Here is a 21,743-nt window from a genome sequence, read left to right as displayed (position 1 = left end):
GGGCCATTGAAAACTCCTGCATGTTCTGAACGAGGCTGGATGGGTTGCTATGAAATGCGTCTCCCTGGAGGTTTTATTCTCTGTCAATTGTCCCTTCCAATAAGTTATCCAAAATTTTTTTTAAAAATAGGATTTTTCTCAATATTGCAAAGAGCCTTCTTGCTTGGATTGCTGAAACTTTTAGCACTTGAAATTGGAAGCCAGGTAAAACTTTCACATTTCTTTTGGAATCTGACACTGGCCAGTTTACTAAGAGCTTTGCCAAGATTTGATGAACCTTTCTATGAACCTCGGAAAATTTCACGCTAGGGCTGAAACCGGAAACGAAGCACATTCCACCAGGTGTCAGATTTCATTCTGACCCGCTCACCGGGCTCTCCCTCCAGGTTGTATTAATTATTTCCTGCCTCAAGATGAAGGAGCAGGATTAACTAACCTCACACTACCAAATAAAATCTTTCCAAGGAAAGAGGAAGCCCTTAAAATGTTATCTGAAGAAGTCGACTTGACAATACCATGCCATTTTCATCTGGACTCATCATTTGCCCAGTGGCTTTGTTAAAATGCAGAGAGCGCTCTGTGGAGATGAAAGCACACCCGGAGGTGAAAATCACGACTGTCCAATAACGACAGCAAGATGCACAAAGATAGTTTCAAAGGGGAAAGAAGAGAGGAGGAAAGAACCTCATAAGGTGTTTGGGCATTAATAGTTTTGTCAGTGTTTTCACTGACCGCATGGATGTGGAAGAGAGAGCTCAAAGGCGAACGTGCATTTATAAAGTTTTAAGACTTTACAAACTTAGTGCATCTAGGAAAGCATTTGTGTGTAATTCTCTTCCTTCTTTTCAAACGAATAAAGTATTTGTGTGCCTAAATAAATGATACTTTTTCCTGCACTGATTTTGGAAATCAGACTTCCTCAACCTCAGCACTGTCGATATTTTGGGTTAGATAATTCTTTGCTGTGGGGCTCTGTTCTGTGCACATGTGGCAACACTCCTGCCCTCTGTCCACTAGATACCAGAAGCATCTCTCCCCGAGACATGACAATGAAAACATGTCTTCAAACATTGCTAAATCTGGGGGGGAAATCGTCCCTGGTTGAAAACTATTTGTGTAACCTTGTGTGCCCTGTCTTCAAATACCTCCAAATTCATCACTTTGTTTCCTTCCATGAGTTCAGAGTACGTGTGTGTGTGTGTGTGTGTGTGTGTACCAAGACTGCAGCTGTTAAACAAACCCAGGGAACAGCTAGAAACAATCATAGGATCTATGAGTTGGAAGGGACCTTAGGAAAAAAAGAGAGAATTATAACAATAACAGCAGCTGCAACAACAAAATGAATTATAACATGCAAATCTATTAATGAAGAAACCGAGTGTCCCTAAAAAGAAAATATAAACACCAACTCCTTTTAAAATGTTTTGAAGAGTTGGCTTTTGAAAATGGTTGCTGGCTTATCTGCATAATAATAGTTGTATTGTCCAATACAGCAGCCATTAGCCAAATGTAATTATTTAAGTTTAAATTTAAATTAAATAAATTTACTCGGGTCCTCAAGTCTTAGAGGGCAAAGCTTTATGTGGCTATGGCTACCATACTGGACGGTACAAACAGAGAACATTTCCATCATGAAAAAAGTGTTCTACTGGGCAGTGCTGCTTAGAATGTTGAAGTAATGGGTTTAAGTTACTGTGAGATAAGTTTCAATTTAATTCAAGAAAAAACATTAAAGAATTAGAGTATAACAGTTATCCTCTCAAAGAGCAGATGCCAAGAAAGAATTTTTGTTGAGTAGACTGCTACACTGGAGGAACAGAATCCTCTAATTCAGACTCAGAAGGGCCTATGTATGAATTTTTATGTAATATAATTTGCAGAATTTTTAAACACAACCCCAAGAAATCAGAAGAAACATTTATATTTTAAAATTGAGACATTTTAAATATTACGTAACTTCTAAATCAAAACAATATTTGCAAAATGAAGACTGCTTCATTTTCCTCTGTCTTAAGGTCTATTCACATCTTATTGACCTTCAAAATAAAATAAACAATGTTTGTATTATTACATAAATTTTTTCCAAATTCCAGTCACTTATAAAATACGAACATTGTTTATATGCCATTTCAGTTCATACAACATCCAAATTTAAGATTTAATCCTATGTTGTAGGGAGTGAAAGGTGCTCAGACCATGAGAAGGTAACCAGAGTTGAAATCAAATGTCACACCACCTCAATAAGAAAGATACTGCTCTTAGGTAGCAAAACAACTTCCCATAAAGCAAGGAGTACTCTGGGAGGCATTTGAATTTCAGGTGATAATTGAGGATAAATTATCCTAAAAAAATATCCCCAAACCCAAATATACTCTTCTATAACCCTTTTTTCCCCAAAGTAAAAATTCCTCTCATAAATATATAAATAGATAGATAGATACACACACACGCACACAATTAACAAATCCAATTAACTGAAAATTTCAAAGAATCAATACGTACATATTGAGAACTTGATTTTGTGATTTTGTTGATAATCTTTATTTATTGTACTTTGTACTACTGGTACAGACAAAAAGAAAACACAATCACAGCACTCTAAGAACCTTAATGGTCTAGATGGAGTAAAGTGACACAATGCAATGAGAGAATGGTTGTAGGTAATAGTAACCACAAGGACAATTAGTGTTAACACAGTAAAGAGATTGCCATAGCTATAGCAGTCAACAAAGTTTTCGAGGAGAGCATGAGAGGAGCAGGATTTAGCTAAATGGATAAAGTGGAAATAAACTCTGGATGGAAAGCAGAAAGTGCAAAAGCAAAGCTACATCCCGATGAAAGCAAAAAGAGATCTGTGTATATGGACTGGGGGTAAGATAGAGAAATAATGGTTGAATAATGGAACAGGGTCCCATTGTGGGTGGCCTGTGGAAAGCCAGGCTGAAAATCATAGATCTGATGCGTTGAGAAACTGGGAAACAGGAAGTCTTTACACACTTTATGTAATCAAGGGGCAAGAAGATCGCTGGACACAGACTGGAGAATGAATTGGGGCTGCAGGGATGGGATGTAGCAGAAGAGAGAAATTACTGTAAACAACCTAGTAGCAGCCGGGTCAGAAGGCTGTTAGAGGGATCGAGGCCTGACATGATGAGTGCTAGAATATGATGCAGATGGTGGCAACGTTTGAGGAAGAACATTCTAAATGTGAAGAGTGTAAAGCATTGGTATGGATTATAGTCAGGATAAACAAACATATAGGCTTCCCTACCGAGGCTGCTAGTTTCTCAGAGACTCTTTCAACCTACGGTGCTGTGATCCTCAGCAAAAGGGAATCACAGAGGAATTAGTTCATTTCTTGTCTTCTTATTGTACTGTTCCTTACTGAGCTGCTGGAGCGCTGCAGTGGATCACATACTTTCTCTGTGCCTCAGTTTTAGCATCAATAAAATATAAATTGGTTTGTTACCCATCTCACAGTGATGCTGCAGGGCTTGAGAAATATGAGACCCTAGGAAATATTGGGCATTTGGGGGGGAAAATAAACTTGTCATAAATAGGAGACAGAACCACCTAAAATTAGATACAGACTTTTGCCTTTGAGAGCTGCATATTTCTTACCCTGCAGGCACCCAGAGTCCATCATGGACAAATGTATTCACACACACAAACTCTGAACAGTATAGAATATTAAAGTCCACAATCTTCTATAGTTCCAGAATCTCAATGATGAGCTATAAATGTAAAAATTTTTAAAAATAATCTCTTCAAGCTAAGTGATTTTTCTATGCATTTTATTACTCCAGAAAGAAATGTGTGAAATGAATGTTAAGATAAAATGAAGGATATTCATGATCATGCTCTTATCAGCAACACCACTGAAGATCCGTTACCATCCCTGGTCACCAAGCCCATCATTCCCAACCGAGGAGAGGACTACTGTGAGATACTCAAAGCCACACAGGAAATAACTTATTCATGGATGGAAAAAACTAATGTCAAAATAGGAAAATAAAATCCTGGGGAACTGTTAGTTTAACCCCTTCTCTTTAAATGGGTGAAGAATCTGATGCTCCGAAGGATCATGTGGCAAGCCCAAGACTACATGGCTATTTTGTGAGACCTGGGATTTGAACTCTTAATCCAGGGACGCTGTTCACTTTTCATGGATCAGAATTAGTCCTGGTGTCATATAAAGAGTAATCATGGATGTATTTATTTATACTTGACATAAAATGATATTATTTCTCTCCATGGGGCTCCAGTCTTGCCAGAGACCAAAACCGAACAGTGACAGCAAAGTAATAGAAAAGTGTAAGTAAGAAAAGGATTTGGAACATTCAGATTCAAGGTCTTCTCTGAAGGGGGCGGGTTATCTCCAGTGCTCGTCCTCATTACAAGCATGCAGTCTTGGCCAGCAGGAAGGAAAAGAAGAGGTACATTATAACTTGCGTTACAAATAAAATATCTGCTGGAGCAAAGATAAAGAAACTTAAGGGGAAGTTTCCATTTTTTATGTATTAGAAAATATGAAGGGTTCCCATTGAGAAAGAAATGAGCTGAGAGAGTGAACCTAACCTCAAGACTTTGGAGAACGGAATAATGTAACAAAGAGGAGGGAAAAAACTATATCACTGAATCCACATTTTGGGCGAAAGGAACTTTCCAAATAAGGTGGATCAGGGTCTTCTAAAGAAATAAGTTGCTGGCTTCACAGAATATTAAGAATCCTCCACAAGCTCTGGTTACCCTTGAAATGAGATGAGGTATGTTCATAGTCCAGTGGTAATTGCTAACCCTCAGAAAAGGAGTTTAGAGTTGTTCACGTGTTGATTTGATATAAAAACCATGTGGAAATACAATAGGAAATGCAATCTCTGATGGAGAACTTGCTTATACTTCCTGAAGCCATCAGCCTCTATCAATTTTGTGTATGTACATTAACCAAATAATAATGGGGAAAGATAACAGGCAAAAAATACCCAGGGAAAGAGAATATATATGTGGTGATTATAATTCCATGGTCAGATGGATAAAAAAGTGAAGACACAGATATCATTTGCAAATTTTCTTCAAATTGAGTCTCATGGTTCAATAAAATATTTAGATGATATTGAATAACTAGTTTTTTCTGAAACCTCAGTGTGTAAAGTAGTCAAAGAGATGGGGAATGTATAGAATGATGATAAAAAAATCATTACAGGATAGTTGAAAGAGCACTGGAATAGGAATAAAATATTTGCTTTTAAGTCATCCATTGATAATTACACTTCTTCAGCCTTTCTGAAGAGTTGTTGGGATGCTCAAATTCTGATATGACAACAGCTTGGCAATATATAAACTATTAAACAATTTGGTATAATAATTTGTAGACATGACATCTGTGACATCTGAAAATGTTAATTTGAAATTTGAAAAATAGAGATAATTACTCAGATAAATTAATACAGCTGAGAATAATAAAAAACAGCAGATATATATGGAAGGCATTAATTCAAAGGAAAAGTGGGAAGGAGTAACACCAGGGTAATAGTAGCAGCCTCAGATGATTATATCCTAATGTATAAAGAATGCTATAGTAAAAAAGGCTTGAAATTTTTATGAGAGTACACAAACCTGGTGTATTAATAACATTTGAAATAGAGCAATTAACATTGTTTTACCAAAAATGTATCTATTAGAAGAGGTTAGAGTATAGTGCCATAGAATAAGACTCATATAGTTACATAAAATTCCATGGAACATGGCACTTGGTGTTAAGTGGTGGATGACGTTAGGACATTTGGGACCTCAGGAATAGGGGATGTGGGGTCAGGCAGCCAGGTGCCAAAATAAACCCTCAAACTGACTCCCCAGAGATTATCAATGGTGTCAACATATCATACAGGACCCCTTCCCCAACCACCAGTACACCTTTACCCCTGTACTAGAAAAAAAACAATTCCATTAAATACCAGAGTAAACTAAAGAGGCTGTTTAGATGAGAACATTGGGGAGAAAGGGGGACATCTGTAATATTTTAAACAAAAATAAAATTTTTTTAAAAATGGGGAAAATAAACAAAGAAAGAGAAAGAATGTAATGGAACAGGAGGACCCTTTTGATGTAGGACAACTTTGTCCCTGCTAGCCTTAATAATCCCACTTTATGTCTGTTTTCCAAGTATAATTGTTAATAGCACATCTTCCACTCTCTAAAGTGTCCGGGTTTGAATAAAAAGCATGTGGTGCTCCTAAGTGGAAGGTAAATATAGGCTGCAAACCCAGATCACATTTATAAATGCATAGTCTACCAATTAAGAAGAAAACAGGCTCATTGTGTTTGAGCCACATATACAATACTGTGTTCAAACCTGGTTCCTACATTAAAAAAAAAAGCCTAACAATCAGAGTTACCTAGGCTAGGAAAGGGCTTGCAAATTACATCATAAGAGAATTTAAGAACTAAAACTAGAGAACTCTTAAGTCTGACATAATATTGTCTCCATTCTTTTAATAGGCATTTTAGGAAGTAATTATTCAGCTTTATCTTTCACATTGTAATAGGAAGACATAGGATTTATGGAAAGGTAGATTTTCATAAAAGGTAGAATTTATGGAAGGATAGATTTCAATGGATTGTAAGCAAGCTCTAGCTAATAGCACTGTTGTTAAAAGGAATGAACTGCTTTGATAGCTAATGAGCATCCTGTCCCTTTTTGAGTTCAGAGGCTGGATATCTGCCAGTCATGGGTGATATAGAAGGAAATCTTGTTTTCCTGGGAGTCTGAACCCCAGCACACTTAAGACGGTGTATTCATAGCTTAAGTCTTCAGCAAATGAGTAGTGGGCCTTTTTTCTGAGCTCACTGTATCTCAGTACAGGCACATGGCCAAATTCCACTTAGAGCTAGCTATAGATTCATAAATAAATAATATTTATTGTTTACAAATGTATAAGTAACTAATATTTATTAAGCACCGACTTTATACTAGAGCTCTTCACATGCAGTGCTATATTTAATCCTCATGATAATCCCTTGAGAAACTCACTATTATCCCTTCCAAACAGAAAAGGAAAATGAAGTTCAGAAAGCTTTTGATGCGCCCACAGTTACTTGCTTAAAAACTGGTAGAACTGGGATCCTAATAAATACCCTGTGAAACGAATCTATTCAGGCTGATTCATATTTTGTGCTCCTGCTGCTCCAGCAGTGTACCCTCCTAGAAAGAGTGCTGAAATGCTCTATTGTTTTACCTCTCCCTGTATTTTCCATAAAATCAGAACAACACAGCTCTTTGCTGCAGAAAATTAAATGCCAGATGATACCAGAGGAATGTGCTGTGGAGCGTCTTGCTCTCTCCTGTGTATGTGACCTGTTTTGGTGATACACCTCCCTTCTCTCTCTTACGGCTAAAATTAAACCAGTGGAAATGTTTGCCTCAAAGTACATGCCCTCTTAATGAAACACAACTGCACTTAAAGGTCAATAGATTAACAAGGGAACACACATAGATAGTGTTTCTTATCTGGTGGGCACAGGGATAGTGACAGCATCGGCATTTGGGGAGTAAGGGAAATAGGAGTCCTGGGGTGCAATATAGGCAGAACAGGGATATCAGGTGAGATGAGAGGAAAGTGAGGAGATAATTGAAGCAAGGAATATGTTTGAAAGTCACTTTCAGAATAATGGTAATTCAGGAACCAGCAATGATATGATTGAGAAATCATTGGCCCTAGAATCACCCTAAAATAACAAACATCAAACTTCATGTGTGCAGCACTTTATGCTTTGCAGGAACATATTCACTTGCATTACCTCACTGGATTGTCATGATATCTGTGGAAACTAAGCATAGCTGTCTCCCATTTTACCAAAGAGGGAACTGGGCTCCAGAGACATGAATGACTCACCAATGTCCATAAATTGAGACTAGTCTAGTGATACTGCTTTTCCACTACATTTCTTTTATTCCACAAATACATTATTTGCTCCTTTGAAAATCATTTTGTCTGCCTAACATAAAGTTGCATGTAAAAATGGATTTTTGACTCTTTATAGAAATTCTGAGCCACAAGATGTTAATAAAAGAACCTAGGTGCCATCTCTATTTTTAATACCACATGTATTTGCTTTTCCATTGAAATTGCTTTTCTCTGTGTATGATTTTTCTGAATGAATACTTCCATTTGGTGGTTCCAGATTAAAATCTTATGGATTCTATAATGGGGAAAAAAAATTGAAAGGAGCTGGAGGATTATCTTCCTGGCAGATTCTTAACCCACCCACTCCAAAGTGGTCCATCTGTAGGCTGCCAAACGGATATTTACTAGGTTTGATTTCTGCTGTAGAATCAGGTCATCTGCAGTATTTCACAGCAGAGATCAATGAAAGTCACTGTTTCCTTCTCAAGATCAGCTTTAGGGAGCAAATGGTAGTTGAACTACTTCTATAGTCAAGGAATAATTTGTCTGCCAGAAATGCAATTCAGAGTTGAGCCATATGATTTCCAGCTATATTTCTTTTTTCAAAATTTTCCTTTAATCCCTAAAACATCTTACAAATACCAACATAAATAACAATATAAACAGGATAAAGTTGGCAGGAATTCCTACCTGTTCCTTTGCAAAGGAAAAAACAATGCTCATTGGCCTGCACATTGACAGACATCAAGGACTTTGACAGAGTTCAGTATCCATTCAAAATGAAATGAATGAAGTCACATTAGAAGGACTTTTTTGTATATTATGATTTTTCTGAGTGCATTCTGTCACAGGCAGCACTTTCTCATGATCTTCATGCGGTATCACCTGAGAATCAGCATCACTTAATAAGTTGACTTACATTGTTAATACTAGAGCATTATTTGCCTTACAAGAGCTTACAGGGGACACTGGGGATGGGATGAAAGATGTAGCTTCATCTTGTCATAATCCTGTAATGGCCTTTCTATGTGCATGAATGTATTACAAGCAAACACTTATTCTTATATTGTACTGATTCAGAGATTATGGAGAAAACTGCAAATTGCCCACAAAAAATATACTCTCCTCTTTTTCCATAAATTAGCCCATGACTGCACTTCTACACTGTATTTCCCAGCCTCCCTTGCAGTTAGAAATGAGCATAAGATCTATTTCTCACAAAGAGATTATTAGGGGAGGAGATGCCTGCCACTTCCAGTTCTGAATTTCAAAACATTGGGTATGACTTTTAATGCTCTCTTTCTCCTACCTGCTGGCTGGCACTCAGGACACAGCTGAACCTTGGATTTGACCATGCAGCCATGGAAAATGCCCAGGCTGGTCACACCTTACTTGAAAGCAAAATAGACTTGTATCATTTTTAAACCACTGAATTTTGGGCCATTCTGGTACAGTAGCCTATCTCTACCCTAATTGAAACAGCTGACTGAAAGTTCATCAGTGGTCTGTTAACATCTTCAGAAAGAAAAATGTACCAGGTTACATAAAAGTGAAGATTACAAACAGCTGTAATACCTCTTTATTGTCAGAATTCAAACAGAACTCAGCCTTCAACAGTAGTATATGGAGAGGAATCCTGATTCTTTGCAGGATTTGTGTTGTTTTGTTTTTTCTGCCCATAAGAATATGTCCATTGAAACATAATTTGTTGTACCATCCATTTCTGAGTGTCCAGTGTCCAACTGTCCTTAGAGTTTAGGCTATATTTTGCCAGATGCTAGAAATAGCCCAGTGATTCACTCTTCAACAGAGACATTAACTAAATTGAAGGTGATGCCATAGAACATCATTTCTTAATGGGGTTTCCTTAAAATGAGTATATGCCAGGTATTTTTTTTTTTTCAGAAGCAGAGGAATGTCCTTGAGTTAGAAAAGTGCTGAGGTGAGTTAGAAAAGTGCTGAGGTAATGTGACTTACGTAAAAGACCTGACAAATCACTTTTTGTAATCTGCATCAGAAAACTTAATTCAACAGTTTTTAGCCACCTACTCCATGTTGGGCACTGTGCTAGGGATATATGGATGACAAAAACCGACCAACTTTCTCTTAAAGAATTTATATATATTATAGTCTATCCACAGCAGAGCCACATGCTGGCCACTGTTTCCCAACTCACATCAACACCTGTTCTCCATGCTTGCTTTCCATAAGTGCTATTACTTTTTAGCATATTATATAATTTACGTATCATATTTATCATTTTGTCTCCCTCTCCCCACCAACCACCACTACTAGAATGTAGCCCTCAGAAGAGCAGAACTCTTTGTTTTGTTCACTTAGATATCGCAAGACTTAAAACAGAGCCTAGCACACAGAAGGCGCTCAATGAATTTTGTGAAATGAATGTCCCCCAAATGGGTGACAGAGACAAACCACTAATGTCACATGCTATAGATAACAGAATTTATTGGGGTGTAGAGGGATTACCAGCAGAGAAGAACCAGAGTGCAAGCAATCATCCAAACTCTATGACCCCACTGGCTAGATCAGGCATAAATGATCTTTATTTACAACCCATGGCTAACGTTCTAGTAGAGAGGGTTCCCCACCCCATGATGCATTTATCTAGCAATTGTTGGAGAAGTAGCCATGGTTGAAAGTGGTGCCTTTTGAGAGTGTGACCGGTATGCTACTTTTTGGTGAATCTAACTCAAACGTGCTGAACCAACCCCCACCTAGCCAAACTACCAAAAGTGGGGGGAATGAACTTTCAGAGCATCCCAATTTTCCTCTCACAAACGCATACACAAAAAACAATAAATCAAAGAAATGACCCTAGCCAGTTTGGCTCAGTGCTGAGAGTGACAGCCTGGGGACTGAAGGCTCCAGGGTTCTAGTTTGGCCAAGGGCACTTACCACAGTTGCAGGCTCCAACCCCGGCCCTGGTTGGGGTGCCTGTGGGAGGCAACCAATCAATGTGTCTCTGTCACATCGATGTTTCTCTCTCTCTCACTCTCTCCCTTCTACTCTTTCTAAAAAGCAATGGAAAAAATATCCTCTGGTAAAGTTTAAAAAAAAAAAAGAAGAATTTGGTTTTATAACCTGCTGATACTTGGGGAATGGTTTTTAGGCTACTGTAACGTTTGTTTGAGTGAAACAGGGAAATAGTTAAGAAATATTAATTATATACTGTCTGTTTCCTGGCCCCATACTAAATAAAGACCAGCTTCCATTTCTATCACATGAACTGTTGCTGGATTTGGGGGGCGGGGGGTCCATTTCACTGCCAATATACTGTGTTCCATACTTAAAGCCTGCCTTAGAGAATTAGCAAAATGTGAACACTGATGGTGATGCTTCTTTTTATTTTTTAGTTTTTGGTGATCCATGAATATAACAGGGAATGTAGCAAGGACTTTATTTGAAGATGTTATAATGTCAGATCAAAGCAAAATGGTGACCTATGTAAAAATAAAATCAAAAGGAATGAATTTGGTTTTGATTTCCAGAATTCAAGGAATAAAATATACACTGAAGCCCATCAAAGATTTTCAGTGAATTTAGTACAAGTACTGGGTACATAGGTCAAAAATCGTTTCTATTCTTTTTATTAAAATCAAATCTTAATTTTATCTTTTCTCCTTTTTCTGAGTTTCCCATTTCAATCTCCACCATTAAATTTTCCTGTAATCAGAGAGGGCAAAGTGGCAATATTATTTTAAAATTCTGGAGGCAGAATTTTTACTTACAAAGTCAGGAGGGTACGATATGTATAAGGAAGGACGATTTTAAAAAAATAATAATAATTCAATGAATTATTGGGTAGGAGGTGTAAATAATAAACCTCCTACCCAAGACATTATCTGGAAGAAACTATAAAACAAAAAGATAGTCAAGTAAGAAACTAAGTTTCTATTGGCAGCACAAGCAAAAGAATAGGAAGGGGCACATAAACAAGAGAGATGAGCAGGAACTATGGAGAAAGATGAGTGCCAGCAACGTAACGGAGGCAACAGCGGAGGGAGGGATGTGACCAGTGAGAAAGTCCCCAAGCTGGAAGATGCTGTTACATGTCTACTACACTAATGCTTGACATCAAATTTGAAATTAATTCTGCTTTATTGATATTACCTAATCACAAACTTTAGTAAAAAACTTTCTCTACACCAATAGCCTTGTATTAATGGTAAAATTCTTTTCTGCTCTGTGATATAATGACCTCTACTATCTTCAAACCTTCAAAAAAGACTCTTCTATACCCACCATGTTGGGTTAGTGCTAAGCAAAGGAATGTAGAATAGGAGGGTAGGTCAAGAAGGAAGACACTGAGAGGTACTGGCAAAGCATGAAGCGGACTACAGAATAGTATGACCGTAAGAAGCTGGAAATAAGTGTGATTTCCCACAAAGATCTGATCCATCTTGTTGCACATTAAAGTAAAGGGGAACCCCTGGGCGTTAGAGGCCATATGGGTTTTCTGAGTTACACCTGGGCATTTTGTCTCGAATCACCTTACACACTGAGGCCCGTTCACCAATATTCTGAACCAAGAAATACCCAAGACCTGAGCCAGAAGCGCATCCTTACATCAGTTATAAAACAGCAGCTGAACGGGCTATGAAATGCTGTCACACAGCAATCGGGATGGTGGCAGCAACTCCCTTACAATTCAGTATTGAGGTATTATTAGGAGGTTTTTTCCTAAAGACTTATCCTACATTTTGTAACTTCAGTCTTTCCAATGATTTTGTGAGGAATCCTTATATAAATAGGTGGCGCAAAAGTGGGTTTACAGTTATGAGTACATGAAACAGAGTTTATTCGTGTATTATTATTGATTAACTATTGTATTATTTTCCATACAAACAACTGTTAACCTACTTTTTGCCCACCTTGTATAAAAGCCTAACCCTGAACTTTCTATTTCCAATATTTTTTTATTATGGTAAAATAAAAATAACATAAAATTTACTATCTTAACCATTTTTAAGTGTACAATTCAGGGGTATTAAAAATATTCATAATGCTGTGCAAGCATCATCATTATCCATCCCCATAATTCTTATATCATGTAAAATTCAAACTCTGTATACATTAAACAACTCCCCATTTTCTCTTCCCCCCAGCCCCTGGCAATCAACATTCTACTTTCTGTCTCTATAATTCTGACTACTTGAAATCATTCATATAGATGGAATCATATAGTATGTGTCTTTTTGTGACTCGCTTATTTTATTCAGCATAATGTCCTCAAGATTCATTCCTGTTGTAGCATATGTGAGAATTTCTTCCTCTTTAAGGTTGAATAATATTTCACTGTATCTCCTCACCACATTTTTAAAATCTAGTCATCCATCAATGAACACTTGGGTTGATTCCACATTTTAGCTATTGTAAGTAATGCTGCTGTGAACATAGATGTAAAAATATCTCTTCAAAGCCTTGCTTTCAATTATTTTGAGTATATACCCAGGAGTGAAATTGCTGGATCATGTGGTAATTCTAAAATTCTATCTCTGAGTTTTTTGCCAGAGGTAAATCTCTGTTGAGTGAAGGCCTAGTCATTGGACTTCTGATATAGGCAGAAGCCCTGGTTATTTGGCTTCTATTATAAACAGACTCTATGGAAACTATTAGAGATTCACATGCAAAAGTTTTAAACTGTGCACCAAAGTGAGGGAGAAGGTCTTCCCAATATGCAAATATTAGAATGTAGCTATTACTAGAACAAGTCCTGTCCCAGGCTTACTTTTCTCCACCGAGTTAACCATATTTACATAGTCCACTTTTGAAAACACTATAAAATGTGACCTCCTCCAAGCCATTTTAACTACATATACTGCTTCCTACATTTGCTCACCCTTCTACTTTTATTAGCTATAACATTTCTACAATTTCATGGTGTAAAATTTTCATACTCAGTTCCATAAACATAATAATTACCACCATTGTTAGCCCTGGTTGAATGTTTAAATGGATTCACTGCTCACCACGACTCCATTTATCCTGACTTCTAAATTCATATTTTGGTTGGCTGAAGTCTTTCCTCTGGTAGTTTTTATAAGAATGTTTATGAAAATAATATTTCTTGATTTCTTGTATGTTTGAAAATATTTTTCTTTGGTTTTTATTATTGCACAGTGGTACAGCTGGACATAAAATACGATGATGATGTTTCTTTCCGTTAAAACTTTGTAGATATTGCTCCACAGTTGCTAGCATTGGATGTGATTCTGGTGAAGTTTGAATCCAGACGTACTATTTTTCCTCCTTAAATATGAGACTCTTATTTTTTTTTACTTTGCCAGAGGCTCACAGGAAAGTTCTGATATGATTCCATTCAATAACTTTTCTTAAGAAAGACTTGTAGCTGATCAATCAGTATCAGTTTTTCCTGTGATATGCTCTCTTCTTAACTGTTACAATGTCTTTGGCTATTCCAGAAAATTTTTTCTCTGAATGTATTGGTGAAAATTTTGTCTTTTGCAGGATAATGGTTTCATATCTGCTAACACTTCAAGATTTTTCATCTTTTCCTGCTAATTCTTTGAAACTTTCTTTTTCTACTTACCATTGCTCGCTTTTATCACATATTGCCTATCTCTGGGTGTTTTTAGCTATGTTTATAATTGTATCTGCTTCCAAAATATACTTGATTTCTAAGGTGGTTTTTTGCTCCAATTTTTGTTTCAGTGTTGTATGTACTTGTGTATGATTTTTATTATTTTTATTATTTTTATTTATTAACTAGGTAATGCATTTTTATGTTCAAAAGTTAGGCCACATAAGCTCTATACCTCAGAACCACAACTCTAGTTCCCCTCCCTATAGACAATGAATGTTTTTCTGCATCTTCTCAGATGTACAAGCAATAGAAATATTTATTATTTTCCCTTTTTACACAAATGGTGGCACAACCTATACACACTATTATTCTGCATTTTGATTTTTTAATATTTTAAATATTTCTTGGAGGTCTTTCCCTGTTAATATATAAAGTGCTTCTTTTCTTGATCTTTCCTTTTTACTCTCCTTTTTTTTAATGTTTTTACTTCTTTCTCAGTTCTTTCTTTCTTTTGACAGATGTGTATCATTCTTTTATTTATCATTTACTTAGGCTCCATAGGCAGATATTAAAGTTGATTTTATTCTTCTAATTTAACAAGGCTTTACTGAACAACTTGGGAGGTATGTTATTTCACTTATGTACATGTATATTTATTTATTGGATACATTCTTAAAGGTGTAGTTGCTGAGCTAAAAGGTATTTAGTAATTTGTATAAATATTGCCAGGTTGCGATCAGTAAGAGCTGTCCTAATTCACACTCCCACCAGTAAAATGCCAGTTTTCTCACACCCACTGTGTGTTATGAAATGTTTGCTCTTTGCCAATCTGATAGGTAAAAGACAGTATTTATTGTTGCATCTATTTGTTTTTCTCTTATTATGAGTAAGATGAGTACCTAACCACCTATGTAAGAGCCATTTATATTTCCCTACCCTAGAACTCTTCTTTATGTCCCTAACTCATTTCTTTTGGGTTATTGATCTTTTATTTTCTATATATATTATAGAAATAACAAATAGCAAAAAATTTTCTACAAGTTTCTGGTTCATCTTTTAATTTGACTAATGGTGGTTTTCTTCCAAGCACAATTTTTATGCAAAATAATCTTTCAAACTTTATCTTTTAATGATTACTGAAATGTGTGTGTTACCTAAAAGCTCTTGCCACTCCAATATTACTATAGTTTCTTTTCATATAGCTATCCTTTTTTTTCAAACACAATTTATTCAATAATAAAAATTCAACAATTTATTTAATTTGTGCATCTTTTCTCCACTGATACATGATGCTACCTATATGTACTGGACTTTTTCTGGACTTTTATTTCTGTTCCATTGATCTGTTCATACATTATTTTGCCATTACCACACTGTTTTGATTTATGTAACTATATACTATGTTATTCTTTTATCCAAAATGTTCTTTATTTATTTTTTCCATATGAACTCAGGATTCAGGTTATCTAGGTTCCCCCAAAATTGTCTTGGCTTTTTTTTTTTAAGAGACATTCTTATGGCTACATGCATTGCTTTTTTTTTTTTTAATATATCTTTATTGATTTCAGAGAGAGAAAGAGAGAGAGATAGAAACATAAATGATGAGAAAGTCGTCATTGATCAGCTGCCTCCTGCACAGCCCCAACTGGCGATAGAGCCCACAACCCAGGCATGTGCCCTGACTGGGAATCAAGCCTGGATCTCTTGGATCCTAGGTCGATGCTCAACCACTGAGCCACACCCGGCTGGGCATCTTGGCATTTTGTATTGCTATTGTGATAATACATTTACTGAAAGAAAATGGATATTTATATTATATTGACCCTTCCTATCCAGAAATACTATGAAGTCCTTTTTGTTTAAGTCTGCATCACTCTAGAATGTGTTACTTTTCTTTACAGAAATGTTGCACATTTCTCAAATTTATTCCTATGTATAGAAATTTTTGTCTAATCATTTCATTATTACTAAGGTAACCCAGCAGACTTCAGTAGCCACACCTAACAGAGAATACAGACTTTACAGAATTAGGTCAGTTGAGCCACTCAGAAAACAAACAGCAACAACAACAAAGCACAAAGAGGGGGAAGAATCTTATCTCCATAGTTAAGCATAAAATTATTTTAAATATGTAGTTCTTAACAAAAATTGTGAGACATGCAAAGAAATAAAAAAATATGGGGCCCATAAACAGAAGTCAATAAAAACTGCCCCTGAAAAATTCCTTTCAGGCTGACTTGTACCTATGAGAGTAAGACTTATATCAAGTATTTTGAATATGTTTTTAAGAAAGTAAAGAACTAAAGAACATGAGATTTAAAGAACTAAACAGTAGTATTAGCATGATGACTTACCAAATACAGAATATCAATAAAAAGAAATAATTTACATTCCAGTAATTATGTAAAAGAAGAATAAAAAAAAAACACATAGTAAACAAACAGAAAAATGGCAGATGTAAATTATACCTTATGAATAATTAAACTAAATATAAATGGATTAAATATTATAATCTAAAGGCAAAATTTGGCAAAATAGACTAAAACATGATTCAACTATATGCTGTCTATAGGAGACATAATTTAGATTCAAAGATATGTATTTTACATTCAAATACACAAAAGAAGATTAAAAGTAAACAGGTGGAAAAGATATATCATGTAAACAGTAACCAAAAACTACATGGAGTGACTATGTGAAGGTCAGACAACACAGACTTTAACACAAAATGATGACTAGAAACACATAACATTTTATAATGATAAAGGATAATATGTCAATAGATATGACAATCATAAACATATATTCACTTAACAACAGAGTCCAAAAACCGAAGTAAAATTGACAAAATTGAAAAGAGAACTAGACAATGCAACAATAATATTTGAAGGCTTCAACAGTTCACTTTCAAAGACAGATAGAGCAATGAGATAGAAGATCAATAATAAGACTTAAACACCACTAAAAGTCAAATGATCCTAATGAACATCAGTAGAACACTCCATCTAAAAATAGCAGAATACATATTCTTTTTCAATGCACATAGAATATTCTCCAAGATAGACCATACATTAGGCCACAAAAAAAGACAATAAATGTACAAAGACAGAAATCGTACAAAGAATGTTCTTCAATCAAAATGGCATAAAATTAAAAGTATTAATAGCAGAAGGAAATTTGGGAAATTCACAAATATGTGGAATTTAAACAATACACCAGGATAACCAATTGTTCAAAGAGGAAATCACAAGGGAAATACTTTGAGGCAAATAAAAATGAAGGCGCAACAGAACAAAATGTATGAGATATAGCTAAAGCATTGCTTACAGGTAAATTTGGAAAGCAAACTAAATTCAAATAAAGCAGAAAAAAGGAAATAATATTATAGAAGAAATTAAATTGAAAATAGAAAAACACTGGGAAAATCAATGAAAGTAAAAGTTTATTCTTTGAAAAGGTCAACCAAAAAAACCTGAAAACTCTTAGGTAGATGGAAGAAAGAGAGAGACTCAAATTACAAAGATCAGGAATCAAAGAGGGGACATGACTACTGACCATACAGAAATAACAAAGACTATAAGGAAATACTATGAACAATTACATCCCAACAAATTAGATAACCTAGATGAAATAGGCAAATTCTTAGAAAGATACAAACTGCTGTAACTGAGTCAAAAATAAATTAAAAATCTGAATGAACTATAAAACACTGAATTAAATCAGCAATCCAAACCACACCCCCCCCCATACACACACACAACATGCAGACACACACAAATTCTTGGACCAGATGATTTCAGTGGTGAACCCTATCAAAAATATAAGAAATATTAAGACCAATTCTTCACACACAAAGAAGAAATCCTTTCAAAAAATAGAAGAGAAGGGAAAACTTCACAATTCATTATATGAAGCCAGTATTACCCTGATTTCAAGGAAACTACAGACCAATATACCTTATGAATATAGACACAGAAATCCCCAACAAAATACTAGCAAATTGAATTCAGAAACACATAAGAGGATTATAGTTTATGAAATGAAATTGATCTCAGGAACGCAGGATTGGTTCAGCATATGGAAAATATGTTTCAGTATATAACCAATGTAATAGATCATATTAATAAGAAAAAGGCTGATAAGATGGCTATAATCACCAAAAGGGATTCAATGCAATGCCTATCAAAATCCAGCTGCCATTTTCGTAGAAATGGATAATCCAATCTTAAAATTTACATGGAAATGCAAGGGATGGAGAATAGTTAATACTATCTTGAAAGAACAAAGTTGGAGGACACACACTTCCTGATTTCAAAACTTACTACAATGCAACAGTAACCAAGATAGTATGACACTAGAATATAGTCAATGCAATAGAATAGAGAGTGTAAAAAAAGTACCCCAAACTTTGGTCAATTGATTTTTTATAAAGGTGTCAAGAAAATTCAATGGGGGAAATAGTAGTCTTTTCAGCAAATGGTTCTGGGAATAATGAATTTCCAAATGCAAAATAATAAAGTTGGACTCATGCTATACACACAAATCAGCACACAATGGATTATAGATCTAAATGTATATAACTAAAAGTACTTAGCCAAAAGTATATAACTCTTTAAAAAACATATGTGTAAATCTTTGTGACCTTGGATTAAGCAATGATTTCTTAAATATGATACCAAAAGCATAAGTAACAAAAGAAAAATTTGATCAATTGGACTTCATGAATATTAAAACTTAGTGCATCAAAGGACATCATCAAGCAAGTGAAAAGACAATCCATAGAATAGAAAATGTTTGCAAATCATATTTCTGATAAATGAATAGTATCTAAAATATACAAAAAACCTCTTAAAACTCAATAACAAAAAGATAAATAACATTTTTTAAATGAGCAAAGGATTTGAATAGACTTTTCTCTGAAGAAGATATGTAAATGGCCAATAAGCACATGAAAAGTGGGAAACACAAAAATCACAATGAGACACTGCTTCACATGCACAAGGATACTTATAATTTAAAAGATGGATAATCCCAAGTGTTGCTGAGGATGCAAAGAAATCCAAACTCTCATTTATTGCTGGCAGGAACATAAATGGCAGAGATGCTTTGGAAAATAGTCTGGCAGTTTCTCAAAGGTAAACACAGAATTACCATAAGACCCAGAAAATCCACACCAAGGTGCATACACAAGAGAATTTAGAACATGTCCTTGCAAAAACCTATACTCAAATGCTCAGTGTAGCATTATGCATAATAGAAAAAAATAGAAACAAGCCAAATGTCTATTGACTGATGAATGGATAGACAAAATGTGGCACACATCCATACAATAGAACATAATTTGACCATAAAAATGAATGAAAAACTGGCCATGTGCTACAACATGGATGAACTTTGAAACCATTATACTAAGTGAAATAATCCAGACACCAAGGCCACATATTATAGGATGCCATTTATATAAAATTTCCAGAATAGGCAAATCCATACAGACAGAAAGTAGATTAGAGGTTAGGGAGAATGGGGAGTGCCTAAAGGGTACAGGTGTCTTTTCGGTGACAAAAATATTAGAGAGTGGTGATTGACAACTTTGTGAACATGCTGAAAACACTAAATTGCATGCTTTTAAAATGTGAAATTTTTGGTACATGAATTATATGACAATAGAAAAAAAGTAAGGGCATTCTGCCACCTCGGTCCAAAGTCTTCAGCAACAGCCCTCTTACTATGTCACTTTTTCTCCTATTACATGAGTCCACATTTTACTAAATTAAGCTATCCTTCTCCAAATGTTTTTTTAAAAATATATATATATCTTTATTGATTTCAGAGAGAGGAAAGGAGAGGGAGAGAGACAGACAGAAGCATCAATGATGAGAGTCATTGATTGGCTGCAGCCCGCAACCCGGGCATGTGCCCTGACCGGGAATCGAACCCCGATCGCCTGGATCCTAGGTCGATGCTCAACCGCTGAGCCATGCCCGGCTGGGCTCCAAATGTTTTAAATCAAAATGTGGGATATTCCATAATTTCACTGAACAGAGCTTCCATTTTTGTTTCTCACTCTTTTTGTCATTTTTCTATTGATTTTTGAGAAAAAAGTAAAAGATAATTTATGATTTTCTCATCTTGTATTCTAACAAATGCCTGGACTCTTTTTTTCCTAATAGTCTGAAGCATCAGTTCTCAATATTTTTGGTCTCAGGAGACCCCTTTGTGATCTTAAAAATTGCTGAGGAACCCAAAGAGCTTTTGTTTATGTATGTTATATGCTGCATACAACATAGCAAAAATTAAGACGTAATTTTTTTTAATTTATTACTTTTAAAGTAGGTCTAACAAAGACATTACCTGCCAACTATTTCTATAAAAAATATTTTTAAAACAAAAATTGAGAAAAAGTGGCATTGTTTTACATTTCTCCAAATATCTCAAATGTCTTGCAAAATCAAAGAGAGCTAGATTCTCATCTACTCCAGCATTCCATCTGTTGCAGTTTCTATCTTGTGGAGCCACCGAAAAACTCTAACAATCACCTATGAGGGGAATGAGTGAAAAAGTAAATAACACCTTAGTATTATTATGGAGATAGTTTCAACATTATGGACTCCCAAAATGGTCTTGGAGGCCCCTAGGAATATGCAGACCACACTTGGGGGGCTGGTGCTCTAAACTATATTTATTATAGCATATACTTGCATCCAAGCCTACAGAATCCATTATTGAAATCCAGGGTGTGTGTCTTCCCCTTCTGAGCTTATCTCATGTTCTTCCTATATCCTTGGACAGGTCATGAAAGCAGCAGAAATGTCCCCCCAGGAGTAAAATTTTTACTGTGTAATCAATCTTGTTAGGAGAAGACATACTGTCCCCTCCGCAACCACTATGTCAGAAATCATTCTGGCGTAACAGGAACCCGAGTTACCATGGGGAACACTTCCCAAGGAAGGGACACATCCTTTCACACGGCCAGGCTTAAGCACTCAGCAGTCCCCGGGATAAGATGCCAGGCTGTCTGGTATGTTTCTCAAACACATTCTCTGCTCTAATGTTTTGAGTCTACTCCATCACTATTCGCTGCTCCCCATCCAGGAAACCTCCACTCTGCCCGAAAGAAAAAGAAGAGAACAGCTTCTTCCAAACATTTCTTCTCTCCGGAACCACTTGGCTCATTGTACCTCTTTCCAGGCAAAATTCATTTGATCCAAAATACTTTAGATTTGCATGCCTTGACTGCACCCTTTCAGAAAGCTAGGGAGGGCTGAGGAGGAGAG

Source organism: Miniopterus natalensis, chromosome 5 (genome assembly GCF_054644295.1).
Source record: "Miniopterus natalensis isolate mMinNat1 chromosome 5, mMinNat1.hap1, whole genome shotgun sequence".
In the NCBI taxonomy this organism is placed as follows: domain Eukaryota; kingdom Metazoa; phylum Chordata; class Mammalia; order Chiroptera; family Miniopteridae; genus Miniopterus; species Miniopterus natalensis.
This window is presented reverse-complemented; position numbering follows the sequence as displayed.